We start from the raw sequence: 24775 nt of genomic DNA, 5'->3' as shown, positions 1-24775 counted from the left end.
TTAAATCAGCACTGTGATCTAAGCAAAAGCCCCCTGCGTGCTCACCTAGCTTGCACAGCCAGGCGGAAACTGCTCTGGTTGCTTGTAAGATGACCTGGGGATCTCAAAAGGTCTTCTGTCTCAAATCTATCACATGATGTCAAAGTGGGATTACATCCCTCGCCCACAGTACACTCACACCAGCTGGTGAGTCATTTCTGTTTGCTCTCACACAACCACTGGCTACTTGAACAGCCTTTTCACCTTTCATGGAGCAAGGAGTGGCTGTTTGGTTTCTTAGCAGCTTGTTCGGGTGAAAAGGGGAGCTGCATGCAGAGAAAAGCTCTTATTGTAACTTGTGTTTGCACTGAAAATTTTAAAAGCACAAGGCAAACAGGGACATCAAATATAAGCTGTATCTCAAATATGGTCTTTTGTCTGAAAAGTGTGTGAGAGTGATGACCTCTACCTTGTTGGATGTTAGTGTTGCTAACAGGGCTAACATAACATCTGCAGTTGTGTGGGGATACCAAGATGCATGTCAAATTTTCAGGTTGAAAGTACTTTTTTTTTTTTTCTAATTAAACTTAAACTGTTGCATTATTTAATCTGTACATTTACTGGATACTTATCCACGGTGTGTTGAACTATATATTATGAATGTCATGCCTTTTTCTTTCCCCAAGGAAACAATAAAAAATATATGAAATGCAAGCAAGTAATCCAAAATCTAGAAGGTAAATTCCTTCACTTTGAAGAAATGCCTGGTAAATATTAGACATATGCCGTTAAACAGTATGCCATGTGACTTGCATGGAAGCAGAGCAACAAAAAGCCTAAATCACAGAAAGGTTACAGTGAGATAGGACAGACAGCTCAGAAATGGCAGCAGGAAAATTCATCTCTGTAAAACTCCAGGTATAAACTAAAGAATCAAAGTAAGGAAATACGATGAGACAGTGCAAGCTGTTAAAGCGATAAAAGAAATGAATAATAAAACAATCTCAAAAGACCAGTGATGTAAGTTTTACATGCTTCAATGACTGTAACTGGGGTCATAGGGTACTTCAGAGATGTAGCAGGGATCAGCGGTCTCTTACGAAGCATGCAGCAAATATAAGAGGGCTGCTCCAAAAGTAACACCTCCCATTTTATTATCTTGGCTCACAACATCAAGGCAGATGTTGGTGGGATGGCAGTAGAGACTGAACCTTCCCACCATTATTCCCTTACATGTAGCTGCTGTGCAACAGATGGCAGCAGAGGGGCAGTCTGACAGAATGACATTTGATATCTTAGGTGATGAAGCTAAGATGCGGAACTGAATTCCTCCATGTGAGAAAAAATGTCACCCATTGACATTCATCGACACTTCCTGAACGCTGATGGAGACCAAACTGTGGATGTGAGCGATGGGCGATGCATTTCACCAGTGGTGACAGCAATGTGGAAGACAAGCCACATTCCAGAGAGCCACACAGATTTTAAGTGAGGCATGCAGGCTTTTGTTCATTGCTCGTGAAAATGTATAGCTAATGGTGGTGCCTGTGTTGAAAAAATCGTGTTTTGTAACTGAGAATTTGCTCTATCAAAGAGTGTTTTTGTGCTCTTTGTATCTATTGTAGTCTCCATGGAAATAAATAGGAGACATTACTTTTTGAGCAACCTATGTATATGAGGATCTGCTGCTGTGGTTCTCTTGAGGAAGTGAAAGAGATGAAGCAACACTCTTTGGCTAGGCTTGAGTCCACCCCTCCTAAGTCACCCCAGTTTCTGAGAAGAGCCTCCCCTTGTACCATGCTCCTGAAAGCATGCCTGTTGTTTTCTTAGCAGCCTCTGGTCTGAGCATTTAATGGCCTTGCTTTTCCCAGGGAAACATCTAGTGATAGTGAAGAAGGATCATCTGAAATGAGTACCTACTGGGAATGAGTCCCAAACCTCTTCCTGCACATTGTCTCACAAGACCATTTTTTTTTTTATGCTAGCAAAGAAATCAAGTTTAAAAGAAAGTGAGCTAACTACCAAGCAGGCTAAATGCAAAACTAAGAATCTGTTCAACTGAAGATAAATTAATCCAAGATAAGAGTCCTCTTTGAACCATTGAGACTTCTGAAATATGAATACTCACTTCTGAAATTTCTCTGAAAAATTTTATGAAAGAAGTGATCCTACTTTCAACTAAACCTGAAATGCCACAAACCTCCCTTTCTGTTTTCAGTGCCAATCTCTGTTTTCATACTTCTGTGTTTAGTTGAACAGAAGTAAAGAGGCACAAAGAGCAATGAGTGGCCTTTAAATGTTTCTCCATTTTACCTAAGATAAGCAGATACAGCTATCTCAGCATTTTTAGAATTCACTTGTACTTTTCTGTGCTTACTACAGGAAATGCTTTGAATATTACAAATATTGAAGTTATCTAACTGCAAAGCCCAGTTATCTTTGGCAACTGGCAAATTTTAAGAATCTCTGCTGTACAATTCTGTCAAACCTTATCCAGCACTCTATTCAGATTCAAATACAGCAGCGGTCAATAAGCAAAGTCAGTTCTTTCCAGTAGACAAATGCACACATCTCATCCTACTACCCCTTAACCTCAGCCTGGGAGGATCATTTTTCATCTGTTTTCGAATTACAGGAAATGTCTTGGTAATTTGGATGTCTCTGTCACAGACTACTATGAAATTCTGACATGTGCAGGCTGCCAATAAAAGGTAAAAGAAAGCCACATCATCGCTGATATCACATAGAAAGTGCTGAATTTATATGTGAAGATCATTGTTCCTCTTTGGGGAGATACTTAAGCACTACCACCTGCGTCTAAATATAGAGAGCTGTGTATGAAAACCATGGAGCCACTCAGGATCTTCAAACAAATGCACTTCTCCAGACACATGAAGAACCACAGCAAAGGTACCAGAAGTGCCTATCCTTGTTTATTGTTACCGTCAGGTGCTGTGGAGCCTAAGAAGGACTGAGCAAACTGTGGAGATATTTAAATCTGTTTTGGGTCTTGTTTCATTTCATGTTTTGCTTGGGTAGACTCACAGATTTTGTCCCTCTTTCTGCAGAGATGGCTCTGATTTATAACAACATGGAAAGGCAATCATGTAGACCTGCCCCAGTTGGATTGCACACTATGGAAAGTGTGTTTAATTATGAAAAAGTAAAGACAAGAGGAATATGTTTAGACTAAGAATGTAGACAGTTTCTTGGCTAGAAACAAAGCTGAACAAAAAGGGTAAGAATTCTAGTACAATTGTGAAGGATTTATTTACATTTTTGAAAGATCTACATGTGTTTTCACTTAAAACTCTTGGGAGGGTCATTTCAAAGCCTAAGAATTCTGGCTGTTCACATTCATCTCTACCTCTATTCCCTCTGCTTGCAGTTTCAGCATTAATATATAGACCACAGCAAAAGGAAATGCAAGTCAGGTGTGACATATCAAGTGACACAAAGGCTCAGTCACAAGAAAAACATTTTAAAATGATGGAGAACTGAGAGGACTTTTAGTAACAGTTACTTTGTACAGTTCAGGTCACAGGAGCTTTCATGAGAGTTTCTAGACTTGCTGCCAAGAAGTTACAAGTTTAAGGTGTATTCTTTTAAAGCCCTCCCCCATCATAAAATGAAAAAAAACCCTTAAACCTAAACATTTTTTTTCCAATAAATTAACTCTTTTTTTTTTTCTTGTTACTGCTTTTTCTTTTTTCTCTATTATATGGTCAATGTAGGCTACACTTAATCTCCTCTTTAACTCTCTAAAGCCTTAATAATCCATATCCCACCTTTCTAGAACACCAAAAGCCAGCAGTATAGTTGATCTGCAGATTTGAAAATGGGCCATTAGAACCATTCATCACAAGCAATGCAGCACAGTTTAAACAAGAAGAAAGAGCAAATATATGCCTTCCTGCGTCAGATTAAATGTCCAGCTGCCCTAGTGTTCTGTCTCTGTAAGACAGCCTGCATAATTGATTTTCATGATGACACAGAAAAAAATGAGCAGAGAACAAAACTACAGCAAGAGGGGGGCATGCTCTGGATTTCTTTGGCCAGATATTCCTCCTTTACATAACATCCAGGGGTGATGCTGATATCACAGAGCTCTGAGGCTGCAGCTCACCCATCAAGTGTGGACAGGGATTAGCCTACCTATTGTTTACCTTATTTAAAGATCTACTATTAGTGCATAACTACCTCAGGCTCTGAATCCAAAGGTCAAAGGTCTTATCCATAGCAGGGTGTCTGGGTTACAGAGTGAAGTAGCTGGAGACTCTGATTATTGCCTGAGAGCTCTGACAGCCAAAGGTAGATGGACCAAGAGAAAAGGGCAATGGGCAGAGCTCTTCCACATAGGTGTCTTTATCTTTCTGGACCTCAGAGAAAGAGGACTAATGTCTTCAGACTCCTTTCTATGTGATCTGAAGTCTCTGTACTAGTGCTGCATGTGAAAGCTTTCCTGAGCACCTCGCTCCTTGGCACATTATGTGTGCAGACTCAACATGGACAAGAAGATTTCACTTGAAGTTGAGACTCGAGGAGAGACTTCACAAAGCTGAAGAGGAACACACAGCTTGAAGACGTGAGATTTCAGAAGATGTGTGACATCTTTATCTCCGATTTCATACACTTACACCTATACATGCCTGGAAAAATGAAAAAGCTTTTTACAGTGAGAGTGGTGAGGCACTGGAACAGGTTGCCCAGAGCGCTGGTGTAAGCCTCGTCTCTGGAGGCATTCAAGGTCAGGCTGAATGGGGCTCTGAGCAATCTGATCTAGCTGTAGGTGTCCCTCCTCACTGCAGGGGAATTGGGCTAGATAGACTTAGCAGGGCTAGATGCCCTTCTGCACAAAACAAACAAACAAACAAACTGGGGATACTGGAGAATGGGAAGCTGGGCATAAGCTAGCAATGTGCTCAGAAAGACATTTGCATCCTGAGCTGCATCACAAGAAGCATAGCCAGTAGATGTAGGGAGGTGATCCTTCCCCTCTACTCTGCACTGGTGAGGCCCTATCTGGAGTACTGCACCCAGATGTGGAGTCCTCAGTATAGGAGAGACATGGACCTATTGGAGTGCATCCAGAGGAGGGCCACAAAAATGATCAGAGGGATGGAACACCTTCCCCACATGGACAAGCTGAAAGAGCTGGGGCTGTTCAGCCTGGAGAACAGAAGGCTTTGAGGTGATCCGATAGCAGCCTTTCAGTATCTAAAGGTGGTCTGTAAGAAAGAAGGGGACAGACTCTTTAGCAGGGTCTGTTGTGAGAGAACAAAGGGAAATGGTTTCAAGCTTAAAGATGGTAGATTTAGGTTGGATATAAAGTCTTTTTCAGTGAGGGTGGTGAGGCATTGGAAGAGGTTGCCTAGAGAGGCGGTGGAGTGTAAGGCTGGATGAGTCTCTGGGCAATGTGATTGAGCTTTGGATGTCAATGTTCATTGCAGGGGACTAGAAGACCTTCAAGGGTCTTTTCCAAATCTAAAGATTCTATGATTTTATGATTCTGTGACTTTAAGGGTCCCTTCCAACTCAAATGATTCTGTGATTTTATGTAAATGGTTTTATTAATAATTGTACCTGGTGTAGTACTTTTGATTTCTATCAGTTCTACACTTCAGGCCCCACAGAGTTCAATGGTGACTTTTACCATCTCTACATTTAGTGCTACAATTACATCCTGTAGTGCCAGTGGCATCATTTTTCTTTAGGAGTTCAGATCACGGTGCACCTCTAATTGCTAGGAAGATATAATGGAAATATGAGGAACCACTACTGTGTTGATTTTGTCAGCCACACCTAAATAATCCCAGTCTGTGAACTTTCTGTCCCATCTCCAGGAATGTATGGCTCTGAGACAAAAAGCAAGCAGTGAATGCCAAAACAGGCAGGTAATCACTTGGCAGCAGGCTCCTTTGGCTTAAACTTGAGCCAGAAAACGGACGTTTTCACGATAGTGGCACACAGACAGAGACTTTCTTGAGGGAAATAAAACTTGTTCTCAATCTCTTTGCAGGTGACAACCCCATCTGCTTTGTGTTTTATATCCCATGTGCTTGTGGCAGTTGCATCTTCAGAAAGTAACATTTAATGTAAAAATGGTTTCCTAGGTGTGAGAAGAAGAAATAGGTCCTCCATTAAATAATGAACTGACTGATCATAAAGTGCACATTTCAAACGTTAAATGCTCATGATTTAATGCCAAATGGAAAATGGAAACGCAAAGAACATATTAATTTCAGGGATTGGGTAGAGGAGACATGAACAAATCCATTGAAGAAATGTAATATTATTGTTCTCTACCTTGCTTGCTTTGTGCTAGACAGGAATTCATTAACATCAACTCAAGCCTATTTCTAATCCCCTTGCTAAGCCCCAACCCTTGACTCAGGAGAATTTGTATTGAAGCAGAAACATGTCAATCATTTTGGCCAATTAAGCATAATAATAAACATGAAACAAGGAAAAAAATGTGGGCGGTATCGCCACGGTAAAGAGAGCAGTGTCTGCACATTTTGGACGCCTGTCTATATTACGAGGTCAGCTCAATGAAAAACCACCTACAACTCATCTCCTAGGTCCAAGGGATATCCAGATCCGCAGCTTATTCATTTCCTGCACTGACAATGCTAATCACTATGCAGCAAATGGTAACAGGATTACATTTTGCACATACTTCCCTCTATTTTTGTTCCCTGAGTCCTCCCCTTGTTAGTTCTACGGTATACTTCAGACTAACAGCAATTCAAATGATTACTGGGTTTATCTCAAAGTTTGTGAAATAAATCACGTGTTATTTGCATGCAGTAAGCTTACTGGCTATGCTGGCAACAATAGCCTCGGTGATGCTTTCAGCTGATGAGGAAGTAGTTAAGACATTTCTGTTTGACTTTCAGCTGCTTTCTAAGCTTACCTTGTAATCAGTCACATATTCTCATTTGACATCCAAAAGAACAATATCACTGATTTGCAGAGAGCATCAAAAGTTCTTCTGTATTATTATTATTTTTATTGATGGCCTTCTCCTCCTCCCTCTACCTGCTCAGTGACCCTTCAACAGTAATTGAGCAGACCTGCAGCAGGAATTTATACCTAGTGTACAGGTAAGGCAAATGACAGGAAACAGAAGCTATGCAAATTGTCTCTGAAGGCAATGTACGCACACCTCCTGGTACATATGGGCTTATGTTGCCATGCAATTAGGAAAGGGAAGGAAAAGTTTGAATAAATATAGTAGCCGTAAAAAGTAAAACCACTGTGAGATTAGCTCAAGTTCCAGTCTCTCTCCCTAACAGTAGCCCAGCTCCTGAGGCAATCAAAATTCAGGGACGACAAGCCCATGTGGCAGCATGTATATATCCATGGCATCTCCTGGGGGGCAGAAAGCAAGTGGAGGACGATGAGGAAAACCTGGCTCGCTTCCAGCTCGCATTTTTATTTCGAACAAATATGTTTAAACAGTTTAGACAGAGCCCCCAAAGACCCTGATAACAGTATTTATCTGCTCAGCTTCAACTAAAGCCACAAAAGGACTGCGACGAAATCTGGTGCAATCATTCCTTTCAAAGCCAAGAAAATATGTGTGTATATACATATCTATATATACATATATCTATATATATAGAGATATAAACACACATGAGGACTGCTCCAAAAATAATGCCTCCTATGTTATTATGTCAGCCCAGAGGCGAATGTTGGTAGGATGGCAGTAGAGGTGGAATCTTCCCACCAATATTTTCTTTCATTCTGGTGCCATGTGACAGATGGCAGAAGAGGGGCAATGTGACAAAATGGTATCTGACATGGGAGTGCATAAGAAGCAATGGTGTGGAAGTGAATGCCTCCATGCAGAAAAAAGGGCACCAGCTGATATTCATGGACACTCGCTGAGCGCTTATGGAGACCAAACAGTGGATGTGAGTACTGAGAAGTGGTGGGTAGTGTGTTTCAGAAGTTGTGATGGCAATGTGTAAGACAAGAATTCTCTCTATCAAATAGTGTTTTTGTGCTCTTTATAGCTCTTGTAGTTTCCATGGAAATAAACAGGAGGCATTACTTTTGGAGCAAAGTGTGTGTGTGTGTGTGTGTGTGTGTGTGTTTGTGTGTGTGTGTGTGTGTGTATGTGTGTGCACCTTTCTGCTGGAAAAGACTGAGGGCTAGGCGAACATCAACCTGAACAAACTTTATTTTGAAGCATAATAAGTCATGTATCATTTCTATTTAGGGTCTGTCCCTTACTTTCTGTCACTAGTGTAAGGTACAGGAGCCATTTTGCTTGAGGAGTTGGTCTTCTCTTCCTCAGACACAGCTCTTGATGAATGTTTGTGCTGGCTGGTTGTACACTAGCTCTGATTCTTGAATTATGTTTTTATTTTCCTTTTATCATTCCCCTTGGTTGAAGCAGTGTCTATAAATACCATATAACCCAAATGCTGAGATGGTGAAAAAACAAGGAGCACTGTACACAGGCAAATCCCTCCTGCTTTTTCTCTGTCTCCCCAGACAAACAGCCCATATCTGGTTATCCATCCCAAAGTCACCAGTGCTTAAGCAAGTGGCTGTCAGGTACTAAATCATCAGAGGAGCAGGAAAAGCTTTTGGGGATACCTGATCCCTTCTGCAGCCCAGATATTACTGTTGTGCTTTGCAATGGTTGTGAGCATGCTCGAGGTTTTCAGATCTCTGCAAAAGGCAAGCTTCATGACTCATGCAAGACCAACATGAAACAGGCTATACTCAGTGAGTATTCATTTTTAACCTTTCTAGCTCTACCACCAGGTGACTCTGACATGATGTCATTAACTTGCTCTTCACATTTTAATGTTAACTATTTATGCATCCTTCACATAGCTGTTCAACCTAATCTACATTTGTTTCCATCCTTTTTTTCCCCTCTATCTTGATCTAGGTGGTAAATCAATGAGGCTGCTCTTTAGATCCAGAGCCTTTGGAGATTAGTATGACTGAAGAAAAGATTGTATAAAAAGGGAGGGGTGAGGATGGAACCATTACCCTTTTACAGTGAAATACTGCCAGGGAACAAGCACAAAGAATAAAGGTTGGCATATGTTTGGAAACCTTGGGATATACCTAGACTGCATCTGGCAGTAATATTAACTATTGTGTAGATTTAGCCTGAGCTGACTGAGAATAATGAAGGTTGTACACAATGAGTTTAACATGGGCTGCAAAAGCCAAGCCAGGGTGATAAGGTATTCACACCAGCTGATGTGTCCATCAGCAAGGCTACTATTACTGGCGCCAAAAAGAACCAGGTTGAAAGCTACTTGGCATTTGCTGCTGCAGTGAGCACCTGTATGCAGAGATATAGCTAAAACTAACCTGCCTAAGAAAAAGAACACGCAAAAAATCCACCAGTTTCTTGTGGGTAGGTAGGAGATGTAGCAGTTTGACCTGCGAGGGTTTGCACCTTCTGCAGCCAGACCCTCCACGCCAGAGCTCAAGCCAGAGGTGTCTTTTGGGGAAGCTAGTGTTTCTTTCTCATACAAAGAAAAACAAAATCATCATTTTGAGTTACCAGATCTTAACTTTTTGCTGTGCAAGTATTTACTCAGTGTTTGCATAAAATTTACTTGGAACTTTAATCGAAGGCCACTGTAATCAATGTAAAGACCAGGAGGAAAGTAAGCAGATCTTTGTCTTCTAGAGATTTTTCACTGGAATTTGGGTTCCTAATTATTTAACATTGACCTGAACTGTTTTTAACCTTTGGAATAGGTTGACTCAACTTTTCTAGCCTGCTGAGAAAGAAAGAATTTGTCATCAAAACCAAAGTTGCTTTTGACTCACCCTCTAAAGCAATCAGGCATCCACCTAGAGATCTGTCAGCTGTGGGGAGATGTCTTTTGATGAGGCTGCAGACAGCTTAAAATTGTCCTCTCTCTGCAGCCAGAAACCTTAACTATATATCTACTTTCCCATGCCACAAGAAAAGTCCTGCTGTGTACTCATAGTCTACATGGAAAGGTTTTCTTATGTACAAATGCCTAGAGTAATGGATGCTGATACTGACTGAGGCATCATAATTGATTCAAAATGTCAATGATATTTTCCCACTTGATCCCTGTGGATGCATTTTCTATGACAGATCTGCAGAGAAGCGGTGAATGGGAGCTGAAATTTGTAAGTGCAGCCCCTCTACCTATAGGAGAGTACACAGGACAAGTTAGCTTGACAGCACTATGGCAGTCTGGCTTCTTTGGACATCCTGACAGTGAGATATCTGCATCACAGCTCTCTGACCATCCACACACCAAAGCTCCCCTCCAGAGTAAACCAGAACATTAGAGGTGCATGTTATACACTCAGCTGACCACAACACTAGCAGGATATAGCCAGGATGCACAGTATAGGTAAGAGTTGAGGAGATCTTTCATATCCCTCAGCTTTGACACATCCATTGAGTCAGGCTTGAACCATCAAGTCCCAAAAGGCAAGGAAGTTTAACTTTGCTTCCGATGCTTTCAATATGGGTAAAAAACCTTCTGTTTTGTACACTATACAGTTGTTCGCTTAAGCTTCACATTTGAGTAGAGTTGAATAGTGCAAACAATTTCAACGGCAAAGGCAAGAATGTAGTTATCTCATACTGCAGCAAAAATCCATCAACTGTGATGCTCAGAAGTAAGGATGCTTTCTTGTTTTGCACCAGAAAGAACCACGCTTACAGCACTGCCCAGATAATTCTACCTTCAAAAGATATGCACTGAACGTGTCTGTATTACAAAAGGAAGGAAACAGACATCCCTTGGGACTCATTCCTGAAGGATAAAGGGGTCCCAGAAGGCTGGACATTTTTCAAGAAGGAAGTCTTAAAGGCACAGTAGCAGGTTGTTCCCTGTGCCGTAAGATGAGCTGGCAGGGAAGAAGTCTGGCGTGGGTGAAGAGGGAACTTTTTCTGAGGCTCCAGGAGAAAAAGGGAGTCTACCTCCTGTGGAAGAAGGGACAGACAACATGGGGAGAGTTCAAAGAAACTGTTAGAATATGCAGGGAGGAAATTAGAAAGGGAAAAGCCCTTTCTACACGGTGGTAAAAGTGAGCAAAAAACATTTTTTAACATTAAGAGAAGGGAGGGCTAAGGAGAATCTCCAGCCTTTACTGGATGTGGTGGGGAACGTGACCACTGAGGATAAGGAAAAGGCTGAGGTTTTCACAGTATCTTCTTTACATCATCATTGAAAGTCAGACCAATTTTCCTCTTGGTATTCTACCTCCTGACTCTGGCACAGGGAATAGAATAAACCCCCACAAATCAGGTGGAAACAGTTACTACTCCACCTGGACTGCCACAAGTCCATGGGGCAAGATGGGATCCATCTGAGGTTGCTAAGAGAGCTGGTGGAGGTAATTCCCAAACCATTCTCCACCGTCTCTCAGTGTTCCCGATAACCAGAGAGGTCCCAGAGGATTGAAGGGTTGCTAATTTGACTTTCATTTACAAGAAGGGCCATTAGGAAGATCTGGGGAACTACAGGCCTGTCAGCCTGACCTCAGTGCCAGTAAAGGTTATGGAACAGATCATCTTGAGTGATGACTCATGCACCACGTGTGGGACAACCAGGGGATCAGACCCAGTAACACGAGTTCATGAAAGGCAGATCCTGCTTGACCAACCCGGTCTCCTTCTGTGATCGAGCGACCCACCTTGTGGACAATGGAAAGGCTGCTGATGTAGTCTACTTAGACTTCAGCAAAGCCTGTCTCCCACAGTATTCTTCTAGGGAAGCTGGCAGCTCATGGCTTGGACAAGTACACTCTTTGCTGGGTAAAGAACTGGCTGGAGGACCAGGCCCAGAGTGTGATGGTGAATGGAGTTAAATCCAGCTGGTGACTGCTCATGAGTGGTGTTCCCCACGTTAGTACTGGGGCCTGTCCTGTTTAATGTCTTTACTGGTGACCTTCATGAGTGGATTGAGTGCACCTGCAGAAGGTTTGCAGATGACACCAAGCTGAGAGGAAGTGGTGATCTATTTGACTGTAGGAAGGCTCTTCAGAGGGATCTGGACATGGTGGATTGTGGGTCTGAGGCCAGTGGGATGAAGTCCAACAAGACGGTTGCGGTGGTTGTGGTTGGACTTGATGATCTTTAAGGTCTTTTCCAACCTGAGCAATTCTATGATTCTAAGACCATGTATCAAGTCCTGTGCTTCGGCCACAACAACCCCATGCAACACTATAGGCTTGGGGCAGAGTGGCTAGAAGACTGTGTGGAAGAAATCAACCGTGGGTTATTGGCCAATGGTTGGCTGAACATGAGCCAGCAGTGTGTCCAGGTGGCCAAGAAAGCCATTGGCATCCTGGCTTGTATAAGAAATTGTGTTGCCAGAAGGAGCAGGGAGTTGATTGTTCCCCTGTACTCATCTCTGGTGAGGGCACACCTCAAGTACTGTGTTCAGTTTTGGGTCCCTCACTACAAGGACAATGAAGCCCTGGAATGTGTTGAGAAGGGCAATGAAGCTGGTGAGGGATCTGGACCAAGAGTCTTATGGGGAGCAGCAGCTGAGAGTACTGGGATTGTTTAGTCTGGAGGAGGCTCAGAGGAGACGTTATAGCTCTCTGCAAGAAGGCTGTGGTGGAGGTTGTCCTCCAGCATAACTAGCAAGAGGATGAGAGGGAATGGCCTTGAGTTGTGCCAGGGGAGGTTCAAGTTGGATATTAGGAAAAATGTCTTCTATGAATGAGTGGTGATACATTGAAATAGACTGCCCAGGGATGTGGTGGAGTCACCGTCCCTGGAGGTGTTCAAGAAATGTTTAGATGTTTTACTGATGGGCATGGTTTAGAGGGGAAATACTGGTGGTATGTGGACAGTTGGACTAGGTGACCTTTGAAGTCTTTTCCAACCTTGATGATTCCATAATTATCTGAGAAAGGGAAGAGTATAATTAACTGAGGATAAATTCTTAGAATTCTCTCTCAAAACTCAAGCAAGAAGAAAATACCCGATAGATTTTTTTGCCTTACACACTGGACAGCACCCACTATAACCAACTTTTTACATGGGTAAACATTTTAGCTATCAAATCAACTTTTTACACAGGTAGATAGTGATAGGACAAGGCAGAATGATTTTAAATTAAAGGAGGGAAGATTTAGATTAGATGTCAAGGGGAAGTTTTTCACTGTGAGAATTGTGAGATGCTGGAACAGGCTGCCCAGGGAGGTTGTGGATGGCCCATCCCTGGAGGTATTCAAAGCCAGGTTGGATGGGACCTTGGTCAACCTGATCTAGAACTTGATCTAGCTGTTGGCAACCTGCCTGTGGCAGGGAGTTTGGAATGTCATGATCCTTGAGGTCCCTTCTAACCCAACCTATTCTATGATTCAATGATTCAGGGGCTGGATTTGTGAAAACATGGTGGAATTATTCTTACCTGAGAGCGGGAGAGCAGATCTGTCCCCACTGATATACAGCATAATTTTTTGGGCTGTCCTCAGTTGACTGAAGCCTGGAAACTCTTTGCTATATGTTATCTTGCCGCCAGCACCACATCTTCTCATCCTATGCTCCTTCTGTTGTAGAGAGAAGCAGAGGAAATCCAGGGGACCTCAAGCTAATCTGGGCCTTCTGAGATCAACATTCAGTGCATCCCTTGATAACTCTGGGTCACACACGTTCCCCTAAATGCAACATATAAACCCATACACACAGCTTAGATTTCCCTAGAAAAAAAAAAAAAAAAAAAAAAGCATTTTTCACCATTTTGATAACTTGAGCTCTCCTATCTTCCCAGTCCACCACCACAAAGCTCATTTCCCACTGCAAAGTACCCTGGTCCCACCCTTTTCTCCTTGTAAAATCTTCTCACTTCAATCCCCTCCAGTAAAACTGAGATGTCCCAGTATAGGGTCCTTTCTGAGAAGAAATAACTCCCCTAATCTACTACATAAGTCATTCAAATGCCTTTTGTTATAGGCCTATAAAGAGATCTTTTTTTTCTTTTAAATAAGATCTTTATGAATTTTGATTTGTGCCTCATCTCCCTCTGGTAACGATTTACAGACAGATATTTATATTTGGAGAGGAGCTTGAGATGTCTAGTGAATATTTCATTGCACTCACAAGACATCTGCTTCTAAAAGTCATTCGCATTGGTAGGCACCAAATGTATGGGTTTTTCCTTGTGTGCGTGTGAGACAGATGAGTAAATGGTTCTCAACAAAGCTGAGAGAAATTTAAAACCCAAGCTTGGGCAGAAAATAGGTAGCTTTACAAGGCTCAATCTGTGCCCATATGAAGGGATATATTATCTCTGCAGAATACGCCTTACTATCTTTTTCAAGTAGGAATCCCCTAACATTTCTGAAGCTATCTTAGATTTCTTCTAAGGGTGTCATACTTCAGAGAAAGGGGCAAATGGAATGACTGAGGGTGTGTCTTTTGAAAAAGTACTTCCAGAAAAAAAACATCTGACAATGTGTGAAGTGCATGGATGGACAGGAACCAAAGGACATCTCTTTCCTGCTCCTCTAAAATGAAGTGCAAGCGAAAATAGGCCTTGTTCAGAGAAATGACACTGATAAGGCTCTTGCAGGAAGTATTCACGTAAACTAACTGAGCAAGAAACTCACTGAGCTGTTTCTAGCTGATACCCACTTTTCACCAGAATCACTGTTCTGTGTAATATCTATATTAAGTCAATGAAAAATAAATATTTTTAAATAGGTATTTATTCGTCCTTGCAGCCATGAAGATAGGAGCCTTCAGAATTCTGAATGATTCCACACAGGTCATGAACTCCTTTTTTTTTGCTCTATCAACTTGTAATAGAAGAACAAGGAGATACCCGAGGAAATAAAAAAAGTAATAAATGTCAGACTGATAAAAGGCAAAATTTGTATATTTGCTGACCTCAACAAGACTGAGGCAAAGAAGAATACAGAAAGGAATTAGTCATATCTCAGAATAATAAAAATACCCACTGTCGTCTTACTCAGGGGATGACTTTCTAAAGAATAATAGTGTTCCTGATTTAGGCCCTAAAGCAACTTCCTGCTTGCCTGGGTTAGAAATAAACTTCTCTCAAAGGCATTAGTTTGTGTAATTATCTATTTTTGTACGTGCTGTAATTTTCGGTGGAGACACTGATGCTAGCTGCTACTGGAGACCACAGAAGAATGCCAATTGCTCTGTAGCAAATACTAAAATATTTGGAGTGGGATCTTTCCAGTTCTATATTTTATTTGAGATCTGCCATCATCCTTGACAAAAATCTTCACTGCAAAAACAGTATATGCTTATTAAACATGCCAGGCATGACCAGGCTCTCATTATGGTTTTGGCAGATGGGCCACTGCTGGGTGTTCATAGTAGGTGTTTATATACCAATATGCAAGAAAAGTTTTCTCCAGCTTTTTTGATCCAAAAACAAAATTGACACTACTGTCACAAATGGTAGGAGAGTGCCTTGATGGGCCAATGAGATTTTCAGCTCCACGTCTATTTAATTTTTTACAGCTAGTGAAGACAGCCTGAAAGAAAAATCAGTAGGAGGCTTATTTTGTCATTGACTGTGTTGTGTCTGTTTGTTCAGAAAAAGTGAAAACTTCAGTTTGCAGCATCTTCCACTAGAAGTAACTTAACAGCTGAGTTAATACAATGCAGGAACACTCTGCTGGGATTCTTAGTCATATTCTGATCTATAACTGTCTACTTGCAGTTTCTAGCTACAAGAACACTTACATTTTTCATGTATTGCTCAGACTTTATACCTTATGAATATGAACAAGAAATTGGCAAAAATTCACATCACTTATGATAAAATTCAAATGTTCACTTAAAAAATAAGTAAAGAATTGTAACTTTAAAGCTTAAGATTTACTTTGTGTGTTTCCAATTGACTGTTTATTTTAGTGTCATATGGGTAGCAAGAGAAGCTGAAAGGATTCCCCACCTAGGAAATGATGGCAAAGTTTCAGAGGTACTAAAGCACGCTGAAACTCACATCGTTTCAGGGAGACCGACAAGCTAGTCTGAGCCTTCAATCGCACAGCTGTACAGACTCATACAAGACATGAAGTTATATGGTATTAGTGAACATTTCATATTCAGAGATATAGTGAAGCAGCACCCACACAGTTAACCACCTCCAGATCTTATGGGCTGCATGATATTCAAACCAGGAAACTTGCATGTACACAGGAAGAATTTCACACCTCAGAATAGGGTTTGAGATGTGCATAAGGTTGAGGAGGGAATATTTTATGAAACATAATAGGGAAAGCAAAGGTGCATCTTAAACCTTACTGATTTCTAAGATTTAGGTGTGGTTTCATACATGATTTACAGCTCCTAACTCACAGTTGTGAGGACTACTTTTTTCCTCCCTCAAATTCAAGGAGGACAGAGGCTGTAGCCTATTGGGAAGAACTTACCATTCAGAGTGTTTAAAGAACAGTTTTTGCTTTACGGCCTGGAAAGAGTGATAGACAGAGGAGCAGTCCACATGTAAAACCACCTCAGTGTGGGCTCAGTTGCAGAGGAGGTGACAAACCCTGCAGCACCATTAAAACACAGATACTTTTATTGGTGGCTAGTGGCAAACCTCTGGTGTGTGTTGTTAATGTCAGACAATCTTGAGGGTCTACAGTTTGGTTGAAGGTGTCAGGGTGACAGAGAATGTCCCCAGTTTCTTGATTCCATCCTTCATTTCATAGAACTGTCCTGGGAGAGGAACCCATGATATCAAAGAAGGCTTAAAGCTGCTGACTGAGATAAACAACATATTGGCACTATCTTACTGAAAAATAAAGGCTGTGGATGTCCCTAGTGATGAAGAATAGGTAACAGAGAGCTAGAAGGTAAAAGGAGCAGGGGGAAGGGAGCTACAGAGCTGAGAACTCCAATATACTGATCCCCCATGTACAGACAGACCCAGGAGCAAAATCACAGTTGCGTGCTCTTGAGTTCTGTACTTCTCAGGTAAGCTAAGCAAACGGGACAAATAAAGCTGTAGGCAGCAAATGGCTTATGTCTTTATCAAAATCTTCCACATAAAAAAAAATCGTAAATACTTCTTGCCTTTACATACATGATCAGGGGGTTGAGGAGAGTGATGCTTTCTCTTAAGGCTTCTGGATTAACAGAGGATGTACCCGGAGTAGGCAGTGAATGATAAAAACTGAGAAGAGAAACATTCACTTGTTGGCTGGGAAGTTAGCAAACTTGTAGAGCCTAGGGGCTGTCTTCAGATACATGAGCAGCTCCTGTTGAAGACAAGGAAAATGGTGTGTCTATTCCTGTGAAAAGAATTTGATCCTGGCTCTAGGTATTTCAGGAGATATTTTCTTGCTTCTCCCTAAAAAGAAACTTAGTTGATTCCTCTCTCAAAACCAAAAAGAAACACCATAAAACACATTGTTAAAGACAGCTTTGATGCTGTCTCTCCACCCTCTGGCTTTCCTCTCCCTATCTCTGTTATTTAAATAGAAAGTCAGATGTAATACACAACTTTAAAATAACCTTATATGGTAATTATGCTGCAACAATAAAAAATGATCAGTTTCTCTGTCAGACAGCCAAACAACACTTTGCAGTACTTTTTCCAATCTTATGAACATTTGGTCAACAAATATGTTTCTGTTACAGTCCTCAGCTACGATGTCTGAAGTTTACAATGCTCTTTTTGAGTGAAAATCAGGCAAGAGCCATCTCTGACAAAAACAGCATCAAGGAGAAAACTCCAGTGAAGGAATGTGAACCAATCTTTGCAGCATGTCAAGGCTAATATACGCCCTGCCAATTCAGAAGCAGGTGATGCATGCTTTATGAGCATAGTGCAGAAGCAAGGTGAATGAGAATAACTGGCCAGCCGCAGCACGAGAGCAGAGGCCTGGCTAATGGTGTCCTGCACTCTGCCCCATACAGTGCTCTGGAAAAATGTGGCTTTCCTCCACCTCCTTGCTTCTATCTATGTGGTGGGAGGAGTGGAATGATGCCATCGCCTGGTGGGAAAGCAGGCTGGTGTAAATCAAGATGCTGCAGCAGGCAGGATATGAATCTGTTAAGGGGTGCCTACATAAAGGAGAGAGTGAATTTTTCGAAGTCAAATCATTTACTAGTCGGATACTTGGGTCCAGTCTTGTTCAACAACCTGGATGAAGAGATAGAATCCACCCTTTGCAAGTCTGCTGATAGAAAGCTGAGGGGAGTGGCTGATACATCAGAAGGCTGTGCTGCCATTCAACAAGTCCTGGACTGACTGGAGAGTTGGGAAGGGAGGAGCTTGATGAAGTTTAACAAGAGGAAGTGTAGACTCTTGCACCTGGGAAGAAATAATCACATGCATCAGTACAGGTTAGGGAGTGATCTGCTGGAGAGCAGTTTTGCAGAGAGGGACCTGGGTGTCCTGGTGGACAACATGCTGGCCATGAGCCAGCAGTGTGCACTTGTGGCCAAGAAGGCGAATGGTATCTGGGGGTGCATTAAAAAGAGTGTGGCCAGCAGGTTGAGGGTGGTGATCCTCCCCCTCTACTCTGCCCTGGTGAGGCCACATTTAGAATACTGTGTCCAGTTCTGGGCTCTCTAGTTTGAAAAAACAGAGATCTCCTAGAAGGAGTCCAGTGAAGGGTCACAAAGATGATAAAGGGCCTGGAGCATCTCCTATATGAGGAAAGGCTGGATAACCTGGGTATGTTCAGCCTGAGGAAAAGAAAACCGAGGGGGGATCTGATTAATGTTTATTTAAAAGGAGGTGGGAGGCAAATGGATGAGGCCAGGCTCTTCTTGGTGATGTGTAGTGACAGGACAAGGAGCAATGGCCTAAAACTTGAACACAGAAAGTTCCATATATTTTCACTCAGAGGGTGGTGACATGCTGGAACAGGTTGCCTAGAGAGGTTGTGGATGCCCCATCCCTGGAGGCATTCAAGGCAAGGCTGAATGTGGCTCTGGGCAACATGGTCTAGTGGTTGGTGACCCTGCACATAGCAGAGGGGTTGAATCTGGATTATCTCTGAGGTCCTTTTCAACCCATGCCGTTCTGTGATTCTATGATTCTATGATAAACATGAGAAAGAACTTTTTCACAGTAGGGGTAATGGAACACTGGAACAGGTTGTTATGAGAGGTTGTGAAGTCTCTTTCATAGACTTTCATTCAAGAACCTGTCTGGACACCTACCTGTGCAACTTCTTTTAGGGAACCTGCTTTAGCAGGGAGTTGGACTTGATGATCTCTTGAGGTCCCTTCCAACCCCTTCAATTCTGTGATTCTGTGATTCTCATCTTCCTGAAGAAAATACAACTATGACTGCCTAGCAATCATAGGCATCTCCTCTTTTAAATATCTCAGGGAAATTAGAGATAATAGAGCTGTGTCACAAGCCTTGGTGTGTGGCCCAGAACAGCCAGCTTCTGTTCATGGATTTCATTTTTTTAACTAAAGAAAGGTCACACATCAGTTACCATATACAGCACACTTCATTGAGAGATTACTGAGCACTATCAATGAGACTGTAATAGAACTCCATACTGCATCACGAAAATTCAGCGGTTTGACTTAACTGATGAATGTGTCAGCCATTCCCGATATCCTGACTGCTATTAGAAATGAAAATCGCTCTTCCTTTAACTGCTTCAGACATTGCATCCGTTCTTCTGGGTGAATGTATCATTAAATGTCAGTCTATACACACATCATCTTGAGGGGATAGAGGGCAGCAGGGGGGGTTAATAGGCTGAAATGTTCATATCTGAGTGAGACATACAAATTTGAACATAGGCACATAAATAAATGGCTCGTAAAGACCAAGCACTTGCATAAGTAGGAGTAGCACTTCATAGATCTCAGATCAACCATTCAGGGATGCAGCACAACACTTGGTATGAGATTGTTGGTAACAGGACTGAAAATGGCCCCAATTTTCTGTAGTAAGTGTTGGCAAATGTAGGTTGCTTTACCATGCTCTGCAATACACCCTCCTGCACTCTTAGACCTCTGGTCCCCTGTAAACTGCAGATGGTTCAGCGAGTTTGTCTGACAGCATGGTGCTCTCAGGACACAAAGAAGAAATGAGCTAATGGCACAAAGACTCCTTGTCTGACTGTCTGGTCTGCAGCTGGAGTGAGAAGAACAGCACTATTTTTCTCCTCAGATGTGTTGCAAATGGGAGGAGGGTATACCAGGACTCCTGGGGCATTTTTAATGACACCAGAAGAGATTATTTAGCTTCCAAAGGTTAACATTTAATAATTAGGTTAGAACCTGCTGTTATCAGTCTTGTCAGTCTCCTACAACTAAAAAATTTCAAACATCTGTGGAGGCCACAAACCAGGGAGAAGAACTGTCTTGCCTCAAACACCAGGCTGAAAATAAGTAGGGAAAACATTTTCAAAAGCATCCTGGGATCACTTGCAACTGAGGAGTTTAAAAACGAAGGATGGCACCTAAAACTGAATGCCTAGTGGGATCAAATGTATGTGCTGGAATTATTGAAGACGATGCAAGGCACAGGTTTTAAATACCTAAACCACTCTGACACCGTTAGTCTAAAAGTCCAAAGTTATTCACACATCTCAAAGGCTTTTGTCCTTAAGTAGCTCATTCTCTTTTCTCACCTAAATTTCTTCAGGTCCCTGTGGATCCAAGGGGGATTTTATCTTCTTTGAAAGTAAGGTGCTTTTGAAAATCTGCAGAAATTGCTTTCGTTTTCAAAGTAAAGGCTGTAAATTCATTATACACTGACATTAAACTAGCAGAAAGGAAAGAGCAACATGCATGTTTTCGGATAGTCGGGAAAACAGTGTGTTAAGAGTGTTGCCATCAGAGCTCATTGTATGTACAGCATAGTCTCTGGTAGATTAAAGGTTAAAATAGAAACTTTAGAATAAAAAATCAGAAAGAACGGGAAGCACTTGAAAAATAGACACAAAAATAAAGCTTACATCACAACTCAGATCAAATTAAATGAGGCCTGCACAACATCTGGTCTGGAGATGGTGCGCTGGCAGCTGAGTGGCAGCTTGTCTGATGGGCTGACAGGTAAGAAGAGCTCGTCCTGGCTGGGGCTACCTGCTCTGCTTCCAGCCTGCACCTGGGGCACAGCCGTGCTCACAGATGAGGCCACGAGGGAAGCCAGGAGGAGTCAGGGAAGAGAGGACTGCTGCAGGCAAGGATGTGAAGGCATAGGGTGAGAGGGATGGGGATTACTGAGAAGCTGCAGGAGAGGAAGAGGGGAGAAGGTCATATGTAATTATCGATGGAGAAGATTTGGATGTGTAAAAGAGCAGAAAAGTGAAGCCCAGAGATGGTGCGCTGCTATCTCGCTTGTCTGAGCTGGGAAGCCCGGCAGTAAACCAGTGAATAATGCCCAGACACCTGCAGGCCAACCAGGATGCTTCTGCAGGATACTCAGGCTGAGCTGCAGTGTCTCCCAGCAGGGTGTTGCTCAGGGACATCTGGCCAGGTAAAGTGATCAACAGCAAGATCAACAGTCATGAGCACAGCCAGCAATGAACAGCATGGCCTGTTCACCAGGAAATATCAGAGCCCACCTAATTGTGGAGTCATAGCCAGATCTGAGGCTTCAGTGCTGCTTGCAGCAGCAGCTTCACCACTGAGCTGTCAAAAGAGAGTCCAGAGCCCAGCTCCTCCCCTCAGCTGGTACAGAAGAAGCAGCAGCTGCCCTTCCTCAGAACTTCCCCAGACCAAATGTTCACATTTTTTCAGCTACCAAGACTGCTGAAAGCATTTTGATTTTGAAATGTCACAACTGCACAAGAAAAAAAAAAAAAAAAAGCTTTTAATTTACCTATTCTTTTTCTCTGTTTCACAGATCTGATTGTCCTGAAGGTCACTTTCAAAATCTCCAGAGGCTTCAGAGAAAGGGAAGCTGATGCTTTCTGAGTGCCTCAAAGAGCCAAAAGAGGAGAATCTCACTTTAGACCATTAAAAGAGAAGCAGCTGTGTAACTAGGCACCCTAGAAACTAATTTGCCAAGTTGCTCTGTGCAATCTCCCAGTCTTATGCTGGACTTTTTCCACACTGCCTTGCATTATCTCCTGTTCTTTTTGCCTTGTAAAGGTTCAGTCCAGCACAGATATCCACATACGTCTGTGAAACTTTCAGCAGGTGCTTTGGTCTGTCAGGATGATTGAAGTTCTAGTTCTCATGTTGGGGCTCGGCTGTTGCTAACACTCATTTGCTTAACTACTTCACGTAGCAGAGTTCAGCACATGTGCAAGAGTTTGCAAGAATGCTTATAAAAAGGTATTATATGAGGGCTATAAATATTTGGAAATTGGCCAAGAACAAGTTTTGAAACTGTAAAAGTAACATTGGGGGTGAAATGACAGGTTATAATGGATATAAATTTGAGAAGTGTTTTAAATAGTTAAATCCCATTTTTTTCAACATCCTAAGCACCATACATTGTATCAACAGGACAGTTCCAGAAATAATTGGAGACAGCATAAGGCAGCACTGTCACAGAGATACTGCCACCCACTTCCCTTCATCTTTCCTTCTGCCAGCCCAAGATTTTGCACAACCATGCAGTAAATCTGAAAGTTGGCCAGTTTGGCAAGAGAGGATTTGAGTGGAGGAGAAGAGAAATGCAGAGGTGAAACAAGTAGATCCACTTGGGATTACCTTGCTGGCTGCTATGCTTGCTTGAAATACTGGATCTGGAGTGTGGAATCACAGAGCACCACTGACTTTCTTTATGAATCAAATATTATGAGTAGAAACAAACACTGAGTTACATTTTCAAGCAAAAGCAGCACTTAGGAAGATGTCTAAACTGAAATTAAATGGACAACTGAAGTGCTGAATAAGAAAAGAAGCTTTCACCCACAAGTTGCTTGTTTAAACCAAGTAGAGTTGACCTAACCAAGAGCATCACACAATGCTGTAACTGCTACTGTTGGCCTGCATGAGCTGACTTTGCTTTTCATTGTAGTTCCATCATTTTGCAAACTACATTTCATGTATTTAATCATAGAAACATAGATTATTCTGAGTTGGAAGGGACACACAAGGATCACAGAATCCAGCTCCCTGTTCCACACAGCACCACCCAAAATCCAAACCCCATGTCTGAGAGCAGCATCCAAATGTTCCTTAACTCCAGCACTTGGGGCCATCCCCACAGCCCTGGGCATCCTCTTCCATGCCCACTGCCCTCTGGTGCAGACCCTGTCCCTAACCCCCAGCTGCCCCTCCCCTGACACAGCTCCATGCCATTCCCTTGGGCTCTGTTGCTGTCACAGAGCAGAGTTCAGTGCTGTCCCTCCACCCCCTTCATGAGCAGCTGCAGCTGCCATGAGGGCTCCCCTCAGCTCCTCTGCTCTGGGCTGAACACACTCAGGGACCTCAGCCCCTCCTCATATACCTTGCCCTCCAGACCCTTCACCACCTTTTCAGCCCACCTTTGGGCTGAAAATATGTCTCTCTAATAATTAGTTTTATTTCCTTCTTACATTGTGGCACCCAAAGCTGCACCCAGTGGTAGTGCTGGGCTTGGTGAAACTCAGGGTGCGGTTGGTGCTTTGGGCTGCCGGGGCATGCTGCTGGATCACATTCAACTTCCTGTCAGCCAGAACCCCAGATCCTCTTCTGCAGGGCTGCCCCATCCCAGGTGCAGAATCATCCAGTACTTGCTCTCGTTCAGCTTCAGGCCATTGGTAATTGCCCATTTTGTCAAGACCTCTCTGCTGCAAGACTTCTCCAACATTGAGGGAGTGAACAGCTCCTCCCAGCTTAGTGTCATCAAACTTAGCATATTCCTCAGACCTGCATCCAGACACCATCTCTACATCAAACCTTTCCCTTACAGATAAAATGAAAGCACCGAGAGAAAGTGAACGATCTGCAGAAACTTCTGTTTCTGATTTAGAGAACCTGGCTGAGTCCTCAGGCTGCCCTTCTCTTGATCCTCCAAGACAGGATCAAGGAATATCTAGTGATGCTGTCGTAGTTTTGATGAAGAAAGAAAAGGACTCACTGATGAAGAGGAAACAAACCATTTACTTCATACTACTTCTGAGGAAATTGCTAGCAAAACCAGAATCTTCTCTACCCTCAGCTTTCCACAGAATCATAGAATCATAGAATGGTTTGGGTTGGAAGGAACCAACAAGGGGATAACTGACCCCCTTTGGGTTGTAACTGACCAATTTGAGAGCATTTGGTGGGGTCATGGTGGAAAGTGTGTATTACTCGATGAAGAAATGTTTCAGGTGGAAGTACTGAGGAGAGGGCCTTTGAGAGTTTGTGATACAGAAAGTATGTAAAGTTTTGTTCAACAACACAATCTGTATGGATTCACCAAAATGCCACATGACTTCAGAAGACCTCCCTCACTTCCCAAATTTCTGTCAGAGGAAGAGGCATTTACTGCCCATACTGTCTGTTGCTCCATGCATGAACCAACTTAAAATATTCTGGTGGGAGAGATGGACAGTCAGATAAAATAACACATGGTAATAGGGGCAATGAGAATGACAGTACGTGTTCTGATCCTAATTTCTTTCTTAATTTCTTTCTCTGGCTGTTTGCAGGTATTTTAAAGGCAGCATTGCTGAGTACTGGACATGTGAATTAAATATATTTGGGTTGTATTCAGTGAGTTTGAATCCTTGGAATGGAAAGATAAATAAATGAGGATACGATGAGTCTATTTATTTCAGTCTATTTGCAACACATCTTGTTTTACACAGCCCAAACTGTAGGTTTAAACTGACTGATAGACATTTTAATACCCATGCATGTCTTCAGCAATTAAAAGTCTTAGCTTCCCTATTTCACTGTCTCTCAGTCTTGAACTGATAG

The 24775-nt window shown here is 42.4% G+C and overlaps 1 long non-coding RNA gene across 4 annotated transcripts in view; it reads right to left on the bottom strand.

Annotated features, from left to right (window-relative positions):
* The window catches only part of LOC101751304, a 423708-nt gene that overhangs the window by 68398 nt on the left and 330535 nt on the right, over positions 1 to 24775 (bottom strand). For 3 of the 4 annotated variants that reach the window (XR_005842154.2, XR_006930981.1, XR_005842158.2), the window contains 2 exons: positions 17037 to 17211; positions 13380 to 13668 (listed from right to left, as the gene is read on the bottom strand). This is a non-coding gene — a long non-coding RNA (uncharacterized LOC101751304). The remainder of the gene's footprint in view (positions 1 to 13379; positions 13669 to 17036; positions 17212 to 24775) is intronic. The other variant, XR_006930988.1, reaches the window with a different exon arrangement.

Source organism: Gallus gallus, chromosome 1, assembly GCF_016699485.2.
Source record: "Gallus gallus isolate bGalGal1 chromosome 1, bGalGal1.mat.broiler.GRCg7b, whole genome shotgun sequence".
Lineage (NCBI taxonomy): Eukaryota > Metazoa > Chordata > Aves > Galliformes > Phasianidae > Gallus > Gallus gallus.
This window is presented reverse-complemented; position numbering and strand designations above follow the sequence as displayed.